This window comes from Tiliqua scincoides, chromosome 4, assembly GCF_035046505.1.
Source record: "Tiliqua scincoides isolate rTilSci1 chromosome 4, rTilSci1.hap2, whole genome shotgun sequence".
Lineage (NCBI taxonomy): Eukaryota > Metazoa > Chordata > Lepidosauria > Squamata > Scincidae > Tiliqua > Tiliqua scincoides.
This window is the reverse complement of record NC_089824.1, coordinates 191,902,451-191,914,613: the sequence shown is the minus strand read 5'-3', so window position 1 is coordinate 191,914,613 and position 12,163 is coordinate 191,902,451.

Sequence of the window (12,163 nt, the reverse complement as noted above, 5' to 3'; positions counted from 1 at the left end):
GCCCAGAGCAAGCAGAGGTGTTGCTCCGCATTTATAGAGAAAATTCATGCTTTCTCACATCATGAAATTGGCCCAAAGCAGCCTAGTGCCTTGGAAGTGCTGAGCAAACATAGACAGCTGAAAGTACCCTGGATAATTCTATCACTTATAGTTCTGGCATCCTTTTGAGAGTGGCTGTTCCACCCACAAGGCGATGTGAAAACAATCTTGGTAAACTGAAGGCTGCAGTCTGTAAAACACTTAGTATAAAGCAGTTGGGATTGAACCCTCTGTGGCCATCCCAAGGCAATGCAAAGGGAGAGTGAAAGTAGCATTTGTTCTCAGGACTCCTGCTGAACTCATTCTGCCAGGCCACAAGCAGCATTACAAATCCCAAGGCTTTCGTCGCAAAGCTTAGAGCACTATATTTATCACATTAAAAACTGTGGTATGTTAAGCAAAGAGTTGCTCACTTCTTAGCTTGTCCTCTCACGTACACAGAAATTATTGTTCAAGTTGCTGGGGATCCGTTTGACTCTACTGGGCTACTGCTCCATTGGCTGCCAGCTTGTTTCTGGCACAATTCAAGGTGCTGGTTTTCATCTTTACAGGTCAGGGCCAGGGTAAGTAAGGGACTGTACAGTTCAGCCCACCCCCTTTGACCATCTGAAAGGGCCCTCTTGCAAGTGCCACCCCATCAGAAGTCAAGGGGGTGGGCACAAGAAATGGGGCCTGCTTGGTGGTGGCACCACAGTCGTAGAACTCCTTTCCCAATGATTTAAGAACTGCCCCCTTATTAGAATAACTCCAGCAAGGGAGAAAGACGTGTTTGGTTATAATATCTTTTTTGCTGGGATGGTTGTAGCTGGACTGAAGGTTATGCATTTAGGGATTCGGATTTTGCCTCTGTTTTTGGTTGCTGTTTTATCGCAAGTTTTGTTTTTCACATCTCTATACTGCTGCTGTTTTTAAACTGTTGGCAAATTTAATTTGTTTAAATGTGTGGGTTATGCTGTTCTTGCAAAGTTTTCGGATGCATGTTTTATATATTTAATTTTGTACAGGGGTTCCCCATATCTGTTTATCCTGTACCCGCAGATTCACTTATTAGGGAATTGAGTCCAGGCCCCCAGTGCATGCACGCGCACCCACTCTGGAGGCGAGGGGAGCAGCAGAGACTGAAGATGTTCATCCCCAGCCTCTGCCAAGCTCAAACTGAGCTCTGAAGCTAAATAAACATGACTTCCAGTTTCACAGAGAAACCAGAAGTGACTTTGTAATACCTTATATGGCATTGGGAGGCTCAGGGAAACCCTGGAGGCTTCCCCAGGCCTCCTAATGCCTTATATGGGATTAAAAACATAATTTCTGATTTCCGGTTTTTCTGTGAAACCGAAAGTCACTTTTTTTAGCTTCAGGGCTGAGAGGCCCCTCTGTAGGCGAGGGGAGCAGAGTTCCCCTCGGTTCTGGGGGGGGCAGCTCCCCAGGACTGCGGGGATGGACATTTGCCCATATCTGTAGTTTCAGCTATCCGCGGATAAGGGGGAACACCTGTATACTTATATATTTTAATAATATTGTTAATTATCCAACCTGAGTGCTATTTGAAGAAAGGCGAGATAGAAAATTTTAAAGTAAATAAACAGTATTGTTGCCTGAAGTTCCTTCTTTTGCTAGAGCAGTGACTTTTAATTTTTTTCATCTCATGGCACACTGAAAGCACTAAAAAATGTCAAGGCACACCATCAGTTTTTTAAGAATATATCTGATCATTTAAAAAAAAAAAACGAATATAAGATATAGAAAAAACAAACAATGGCTCTACTAATTAATGACCTTTCTCCAAACTCCCATGGCACACCTGTGGTCTGTTCGCGGCACACCATTTTGCTGCAGCACAGTGGTTGAAAACCGCTACGCTAAGGACTAATGATGCAATTCTATGCCAGAGTTATGCTGACGGTGCTGCTACATCTCCACGTTTGTTATATCCTAAGCCTGTTCAGTGCAAAGGGAAGGGAGAAACAAAAATCTAGCAACACCATAGTAGTACAGTCCTCCCAGTAATTCCCTGCTAATTGGGTAAGAGGCACTTTTTCAAGTGGGTGCTCCTTTTTTTAGCAGGGGGAGAGTAACTGGCCCACCTCACCCCAGCAGTGTCTGTTCAAGTGGCTGTCTGCTGGTGTTCTTTTGCATCTTTTTAGATTGTGAGCCCTTTTGGGACAGGGAGCCATTTAGTTATTTGATTTTTCTCTGTAAACCGCTTTGTGAACTTTTAGTTGAAAAGTGGTATATAAATACTGTTTGATTGATTGATTGATAGGTTTCCACTGGTGGAATTCAAACACAGCCAACCAATCATTAGGTGGTGGTCCATTGTTGGACGTTCAAGGCACAACTGCCACAACTTACTGGCTGAGATCCAGAGAAGCACTGCCAAGGTGAACCAAGCAAGGGATGGTTCAGTGGGTAGCCACTACTGGGACAATGTGCTCCTCTAGTCTTCCCCGGAAATTAGTAACATGGCAACAGCTACTGCTGCTAACCATGGGAAGGTGCCCCAATGGCATCAAGACAGACAGACGGACACACACACACACACACACACACACACACACACGCCATAGCACCTCCATCCCTGCAGGAACTACTGTGGTACAGACAGAAAGAAGCATAAACAGAGTAATGCTAGGAGTTCCAGAACTCCAAAACCCTTTGTGCCGCTCACACCAACAAAACACTTCAAAGGAATACCTTTTCGACTACAGCAGAACAAGGGAAGGAAGTCAGCTCCCTTGGGAGAGGGCTGCTATGTGAAATAAACACAGTTGTCTTCCTCTGGCAAGGTTGTGAGTCCACAAGCTAAGAGGAACCCTTTTGCCAGGGGAGGGACTGAGGTGTACCATAAGGGGAGTGTCAGCAGCACACAGGCAAGCCAGGGTGTTCCACTGTACAGAGACCCAGATTGGGAGCCAGAAAAAGCAGGTTCAAGCCCAGCTTAGGAGCTTCTCATAACTTACAACACCCTTACCTTTTGCATGGCCAGCCAGAAATACCAAGGGCAGAAATAAAAGAGAAGATGGAGGCAGGTCTTGAAGCCAGCTGGCCAGTCCCTTAAGCTGCCCTCTAAGCATTCGGCCACAGCAAGAAACATGCAAAAAGCACCTCAGGGAATGTTTAGCTACCTGCCTCACCTGGCTGGGAGGCAGAAGGAGCTTGGGATATGGTGTATGTTGACTCTTCATCTTGCCATGTCCCTCTGTGTCTCCACCCCATTTCAATGCAAGGTTACCCTGGTAGTAGTTGGTGCTGGAGGTGTGGGCACACTTGCCTCAGCATTCATAGCACATCTGTTGGTGGAATTGGGGCTACAATGCCATATCCTATGCTGTTCAGACTAGAGTTTCAGAAGTATACCGTAGGATTGCGCCATTAGAGAATTTGCACTTTTGAATGACTTGTCATTCTCCTACTTTCTGTTTGCACCAAAACTTTTAACGTGGCTTCCCATGGCTGGTAGGGGCGATACCAAGGTAGAATCCATGATGCCATAAGACTCTGTAGCAGAAGTTGAAATACTCGTTCTGTTTCTGACCTAATCAGTGTGTGTAAAACCTGTTTTTGAAATTAGCTAGGTCAGCTGTTAGGCTTCCTTATCAAGATCTGACTTTGCAATGAACATGTGCACATATATTCCTCTGTTCTTTATGCAAGCAACACTGATTCGGCAGGCATGCTGCTGGCTTCCTTTGTAGTCTGCCTGACGAGGTCGTATGGAGGGTCCTATGTCCTTTTCCCCTGGCTGAGTGAAGTGATGCTTTTTATTTAAGCTATTTCAGTTTTCTGTTTGTAAATTTGTTGTTTATCAGTAACGCTCCATTGAATACTGAAATGTCAGAATAAAATTTGATCCACACATCTAGGACAAAAACCAGGATCTGAAGCTGGTGTAAAACCTGACGCATCAGCATGCTACCTCTGGTTCTGATGTAAAGAAGATTCCAACCAAATATTTTATACAGAAAGCCAGTAAGGATTTAAAAAAATGTCTTATGCCTGCCATGCTCATTTTCTCTGGAGCATTCAACCATTTGCCATTTCAGGCCCATCAAGCAGTTCTTAAAAACCATTAACTAACCTCCACACTTATTAGCTTAACAAGAACACCAGGTGCCCTGCATTCCTGACAGCTCACCTATCAGTGATTTTTCTGTACTCTTGGGTCCAGTTCCTAACTCACTTTCCAGCACTGGCTTAGTGGTGCCAATGGGACGTGTGCTGCATCCTGCAGTTGGGGGGCACTCACGGAGGCCACCTCAAAGTAAGGAAATGTTTGTTTCCTTACCTAGGAGCTGCATTGCCCTTGTGTCGGTGCTGGAAAGTGGGTTAGGAATGCATCCTTAGGGCACAATCCTATCCTGCGCTGGAACATGCAAGCCAAGAGGCTTGCGCTGTATCCAGTGCAGGATTGTGGCCATAAGCGGCTCAGCCAGAGGCAAGGGGAAACTTTCCCCTTACCCCTGGGTAAGGGCTGCTGGCCCCTATGGGTCTCCTCAGACTTGCGCCACCTCTTGAGGTGGCACAAGTCTGAGGAGAGCAAAGCAGCTTGAAGTCGCTCCATTCTCCCCGGGAACAGGGGTTGGGATCTGGCATAACTGCCTCCAGCTCCCTGCTCACCCTGGGGCTGCCCACCGCCCGCCCTGCCCAGGAACAGCTCCCTCCCGCCTCCTCCCCACCTACCTTTTGTCCTTGTGTCATCCCAGCTGAGCTGACGCAAAAGTCGAAGAGGAAGCCTACACAGGCTTGCGACAGCCTCCACAGGCCAGCGCTTCTCAGAGCACTGGCCTGGTATCCTCTCGAAGAGGTGGAAATATGCCTTACAGCACATTTGCAACCCTCCTGGGCTAGCACCTCTGGATTGCACCCCTAGTGGCATTTCCCACCCCCACCCCAAAACTCCTATACCAGTAATTTTCAATGTTTCAATTTTCACCAGCAATATTTTTTTCTTTTTCTTATGGCACACTGACCTTGATGATCTTTGTCTCTTGTAAGAAATGCAGAAATACAGCACATCAGGTCAGGCAATTCTTAGTCTTACATACTCTGGAAGTAAACCAGAAAAAAAGAATTAATTTACATTTAAAATTTGAATATACATAAATGAATTTATTAGAGATGGTACTTATATGAATGAATAGCTCAAGGCCTATAAAAGGTATGGCACAAAGCAAAACCAGCCTTTCCTTTGCTGCCACTGCTGCACCACAGACATGAAACAGCAAGTAGTGGAGGGAGCCCTCTTTCCACTGCTCAGGTGAGAGGTCGAACAGCTATCCTCGCACTGAGAGCAGTTGCATTGGGCCAGCATGAGGTCCTGCAAGTCTCCGGAGGGCCAGAGGCTCATTGGAGACTGGGGACTCCCCGTGGGCCAGTTTGGGAGCCCCTGAGGGCCACAAGTGGCCCCCAGGATGGGGTTTGGGCACCCCTGGTCTATAGTAACAAATTGTCTGTCCCCCTTTTGCGCTGGCAGAATGGAGGCAGAGCCAGTAGAGGAAGACAGTTTGTTACTATAGAATTTGTTAGAAATAGATGTGTAGAACCCAGAAGAGTTTTTCAGTGATTTTCAGCTGCTGTTTTCCAAACTCCCGCTATGCACCTATTGACCTTTCATGGCCCACCAAGGTGCCATGGCACATCAGTTGAACATTGCTGCCCCATACTTAAGAAAACATTCTAAACATAGTTTATGAAAGAGGCCTATGTTCATTTTTACTTCTTAATTTTCCTCTTCCCCTGAATCTTCATTTGCTCAGGGCTGATTCACAGGAGCAGAGTCTGAACCTTTCTCCTTGCTTCACCCACATAGGAAAGTTCATATTGCAAAGCTGTATACATTTACCTGAATATAAGTCCCACTGAAAACAGTGAGATTTGTTTCTAAACACGTGTGCAGATAATTGCATTCTAATAGCTTATGCATGTCTACACTGAAGTATGCCCTGTTGAAGTACATGGGAGGCACTCCCAGGGAGGTGTGCATAGGAATGGAGCCAACGGCTGCAATCCCATACGCACACATTCAGTAGTAAGACCTAGTGATTCCTGCTTCTGAGTAGACATGCATTGCTATGACACTATGAATTGCTCAACCAGCTGAGAAGAGGAAGTCCAGACTTAGCAGCAGGACTGCAAAATTTATGTTGCGATGTACGCTGCCAGCTTCCCCCACTGCTAAGTGCAACAAAGTTTTGGTGCCAATGTACTTTTTAACACTCTTTAAGGATCATGAAAGGACTTTGAGGGTTCTTTGTAAGGAAAAGAGTGACATGGATTCTATCACATAACATTTTTCCAATAACTACAACCAGACACTATTGTTTTACTCTGACAAAGTGCTAACATAAGGGATTGTTGAGAGGTACAAGCGCTGCTATTTTTTTAAGCGACAGAGTCTTGTGCCAATTGGATTTTGGGGAGAATGGATTAGCTGAAATGCCTGCCTTTCATATTGTTGCTTCCATTAATCATAAGAATCTGATTTTTTTTAAAAATAGCAGAATTTGGGGGGGGGGTGCCACATTTCAGAACAAGCTGCACTTCATGCATGGTTTTCATCCTGTTGAAAGTCTTTGGTGGGAAGGCCATTCTACAATGGTAGGGCTTGAATAATCTGCAAGTCATCCAGACCAATTCTGCTTGGTGACCCTTGGATTTCAGCATTGCTAACACACTTACATTTTATTATCTAGACGAGTGTATTATTTGCAAGCAAAAAAAGTTCAAATTAAGTGTACCATGTTCCAGATGAAGAAAGGAGACTTCCTTTGCCTCTTCAGAGGCATCAGCCTACATGAGGCAGGAAAATGCTGTCCCTGTCTTCAATACAGCAATCAAACCCTGTCCACCAGACTTCCTCAACAGAAAACCATGTTAGCTGTCCATCCACAAGTCCATCTAATCACTTGAATTCCTACAGCACCACAGTCCTTATACTGTATTTCTTTGCTAATCTTTTGCTGAGAACCTAGTACTGTATACCGTATCAGTCTAATGCACACTGGGAGACATGAGGAAGCACTCCACAATCTAGCCCATATTTCTTGGGTGTATTTTCAAAACCCAAATGCTTATTTGCAGATAGGAAATGCTATTCTCTTGATCTGCCTTTTGAACCCTAATGTGCTATTTTCCTTTCTGCCATGTACAGCATCAACCAAGGACATTTACTCAAAGACTGCAGTGGGGGCATGCCCTTGAGTATGCAACGCACAGGATTCCAGTCAGTTACCATTTCACTGAAATAAACAAACAGTAGGGGATGAGAATCCTTTTTAGAAAATCTTACTTTATTTTCATCACAGTCCTGATCATATTAGCAGTTGGAGAAGCACCATGGCTAAGAAGTCAAACTGCAAATTGAGACTTCCCGGGTTCATAGCTCATCCCTGCCATGAACTCACTATGTGACCTAACAGCATAAGCCTATGTATGTTTACTTGAAAGTAAGTCCCGTTATGGCCAGTAGAGCTTACTCCCAGGTAAGAGTACATAGGATTGCAGCCCTAGGTAAGCCATTCCCTCACAGCCTAAGTTCCCCAGCTGCAATAGGGGGATAATAATATACACTTACCTTACAACAGGGGTGCCCAAACCCCAGCCCGGGGGCCACTTGCAGCCCTCAGGGACTCCCAATCTGGCCCGTGGGGAGTCCCCATTCTCCAATGAGCCTCTGGCCTTCCGGAGACTTGCTGGAGCCTGTGCTGGCCCAACGCAGCAGCATGAAGGCGACTGTTAAACCTCTTGCATGAGCTACGGGATGAGGTCTCCCTCCACCACTTGCTGTTTCACGTCTGTGATGCAGCAGCGGCAGCAGTGGAAAGGCCGGTCTTGCTTTGCGCAAGGCCTTTTATAGGCCTTGAACTATTGCAAGACCTTCATTCATTCATATAAGTTCCATCTCTATGGATGGAAAGCCGACCTGGTATGTATTACGGAGACCTGGTTGGACATGGCAGGAGGAGTTAGTCTCTCTGAACTCTGTCCTCCAGGTTTCCAGGTGTTGCAGCAGCCAAGATTGCAGGGACGGGGAGGGGGAGTTGCAATGGTCTATCGTGAGTCCATCTCCCTTGCCAGGTGCCCTGTCCAGCAGTTTGCTGGGTTCGAGTGCCTGCATGTTGTGTTGAGAGGACCGGACAGGATTGGGATTCTGTTGGTGTACCGTCCGCCCTGCTGCCCAACAGTCTCCCTGCCTGAGCTGACTGGGGTGATCTCGGGGGTGGCATTGGAGGCCCCCCGCCTATTAGTGCTGGGGGACTTCAATGTGCATGCCGAGGCACCTGCGTCAGGTGCAGCTCAGGATTTCATGGCCGCCATGACAACCATGGGCCTGTCCCAGAAGATCTTGGCCCCAACACATACTGCAGGACACGTGCTGGACCTGGTGTTTACAGCTGGGCATGGGGGCAGTGATCTGGACGTAGAGGAGATCAAGATCACTCCGTTGTCATGGACAGATCACTTCCTGGTAAGGTTTAGGCTTGTTGCGACTTCCTACCTCCGCAGAGGCGGGGGACCGTTTTCTATGGTCCGCCCCCGGAGGCTAATGGATCCTGAAGGTTTCCTGAGGGCTCTGGGGGATTTCCCCACTGCCAAGACTGGCGTCTCATCTGAGGCCCTGGTTGACCTCTGGAATGGGGAAATGACCAGGGCAGTGGATGAGATTGCTCCGGAGCGACCTCTGCCACGTCGCAGACTCGGAGCGGCTCCTTGGTTCACTGAGGAGCTGCGAAGGATGAAGCGGCAGGGCAGGCGTCTAGAGCGACGGTGGCAGAAAACTCGGGATGAATTCGACCGGACACGGAGTAGAGCCCATTACAGAGCCTATTCCGTGGCGGTGGTAGCAGCGAAGAGATCGTTCTTCTCTGCTACCATTGCGTCTGCTGACAACCGTCCGGCAGAGCTGTTCCGTGTGGTGCGGGGCCTCCTCCATCAGGCCCCCCCAGTAGACCAGGAGGAATACACGGTCAGCCGCTGTGACGTGTTTGCGCAACATTTTGCAGATAAAATCGATCGTATTCGTCACAACTTGGATGCCACATTGACAGTGTCTGACGATGTCCCCGTGGCAACTGCTTGTCCTGTGTTGTGGGATTCTTTTCAGCTTGTACAGCCTGAGGATGTGGACAGACTCCTTTGGAGTGTGAGGCCATCTGCCTGCCTGCTCGACCCTTGCCCAGCTTGGTTGATAAGAGCTGCCCGGGGTGGGCTGGCTGAGTGGACAGGGAGGGTGGTCAACTCTTCCTTGATGGAGGGGACGTTACCACTCGCTTTGAAACGGGCGGTGGTTCGCCCCCTCCTGAAGAAGCCCTCCCTGGATTCCACTGTGTTGGATAACTACCGGCCAGTCTCCAACATCCCGTTTCTGGGCAAGGTAATTGAGCGGGTGGTGGCATCCCAACTCCAGAGGGTCTTGGATGAAGCGGATTATCTGGATCCTTTTCAATCTGGCTTCAGGCCGGGCTTTGGGACGGAAACCGCCTTGGTCGCCTTGGTGGATGACCTACGCCGGGGACTGGACAGGGGGAGTGCGTCCCTGTTGGTCCTGCTGGACCTCTCAGCGGCTTTCGATACCATCGACCATGGTATCCTTCTGGGCCGATTGGCCGAGTTGGGAGCTGGAGGCACTGTTTTGCGGTGGTTCCGCTCCTACTTGGAGGGTCGATCCCAGATGGTGGTGCTGGGGGATGCCTGTTCGACACCCTGGCCCTTGAGATGCGGGGTGCCACAGGGCTCAATTCTGTCCCCTATGCTATTTAACATCTACATGAAACCGCTGGGAGAGGTCATCCGGGGGTTTGGAGTGGGGTGCCATCAATATGCTGATGACACCCAACTCTATCTCTCCTTTCCTCCAGACTCCAGGGTGGCGGTTGAGGACCTGGAGCGCTGTCTGGAGGCAGTGAGGATCTGGATGGGGGCTAACAAGCTGAAATTAAATCCGGATAAGACAGAGGCTCTCCTGGTTAGGAAATCCTCGATGCAGGTGCTGGACTATCGGCTTGCCCTGAATGGGGTTGCACTCCCTCTGAAGGAGCAGGTCCGCAGCTTGGGGGTCCACCTGGACTCGCAGCTGCTCCTGGATTCCCAGGTGGCGGCTGTGGCTAGGGGGGCCTTCGCTCAGCTTCGGCTGGTGCGCCAGCTGCGGCCGTACTTGGATCGTGCAGACCTGGCCACGGTGATCCATGCCTCAGTGACATCGAGATTAGATTACTGTAACGCACTCTATGTGGGGCTGCCCTTGAAGACGGTTCGGAAATTGCAACTAGTGCAGAATGCGGCAGCCCGTGTGGTTACTGGAGGTAGGCGGTTCGACCCTGTCAGTCCGCTTCTCCAGCGGCTGCACTGGCTGCCCATTCGTTTCCGGGCCCAATTCAAGTTGCTGGTATTGACCTTTAAAGCCCTATACTGCTCTGGACCAGGGTATCTTAGAGATCGCCTGCTCCCGTACAATCCGGCTCGCCCTCTCAGGTCATCAGAGAAGGCCTTTTTACAAGTGCCGCCGCCTAGGGAGGTACGTGGGGCGGCTGCAAGAAATAGGGCCTTCTCAGTAGTGGCACCAACGCTATGGAACTCCCTTCCCCTTGACTTAAGAATGGCTCCCTCTCTTGAGACCTTTCGGCAAGGCCTGAAGACCCTTCTGTTTAAACAGGCCTTCTGAGTTCTTGGCCTTTTAACATTTTTTAACATCTTTTAATATTTTTTTTACAGGCCTGATTCTTTTATGACTTGCTGCTGCTCTATGCTCTTTTTTCCTATTTTTACTCTGACTGCTGTTTTTAGTATGTGTTAATATGTTTTTATTTGCTTTTAAATTGTTTTTAATATGTTGTAAGCCGCCTTGAGTCCCTTCGGGGAGAAAGGCGGGGTAGAAATAAAGTTATTATTATTATTATTATTATCTCTAATATATTCATTTATGAAAATTTATGTAAATTTATTCAAATTTGAAATGTAAATTCTTTTTTCCCCTGGCCCCCAACACAGTGTCAGAGGGATGATGTGGCCCTCCTGCCAAAAGGTTTGGACACCCCTGCCTTACAGGCTTGTTGTAAGGGCAACATCAAAATAATACAAGTGAAATGCTTGTGAAACAAGTGAAATAAAGTGAAACACTCAGAAAAAATCTTATTATCAGAGGAATAACATCCAAAATGGACATCAACAGAAGAACAGAGACCTTAATGCAATTAAAGAATAAAGCTTAATTATTTCACTTATTGTGATTAACAACACAGTGCAATGGCAGAGAAAATAGTATTTACTACATACTCTGTAAATATGGATCTTTGCTGCCCACTGCTTATGTTGCACAAGCAGACAGATTGTAAGTCTCACCAAACGGTGCAAAACGGTGCATTAGTGCAAGCAGGTCATGAATAACTGTAATTATTTAATGACCCATTTTCCCCAAGAGAATTATGAGTAAATAAACTCTGGAATTTCCATCTAAACACGTATCTTTAAGGTAGAAAACCTGGGTCATATGTATACATGGATGTCATTTGATTTCTCTGCACTTGATATGCATACTGAACAGAGTGGCTCCTGAACATGTGAACCAAACCCATTGAAAAGCACTGCCTTTGAGTGAATGTAAAAAAAAGAGTGATACATAATGGGCCATTCATACATACATACTGGATATAGGAGGAGGAGATGGAAAGCCAGCAAGGCAAAGTCTTCCTTAGCTCCCTCCACCTGCTGTGCTTTGGAAGCTGATCTATGCCAACAGCCCAGTGATAACCAATTTTCCAGTGCCAATGCAGCCCCTAGACCTCCTACTTTGAGGAGGCTTCTGTGACTGACGCCCCCCCCCCCTGCGCATGATGCAGCATATGCTCCATTGGCACAGCTGCATCAGTGCTGGAAAGTTAGTTAGGATTGGGCTGCAGTTGTATTTTTATCCACATGTCCGCCACCTTGAAAGCCTCTTAGGAGCTGGAAAGGCAGAACACAAATGTCCACATAAGTAAATGACTGAGCATGTTACTTTCAAGTGATGAGCAACACATGCATGGACTAGTCTGTAAAGTGATCAGGTATACAATCTAAGCATAAGAGCCAGTATATTTAGTTTGTATTAATTTTTCCCAACATTTCCTAACCTCCCAATTTAACACAT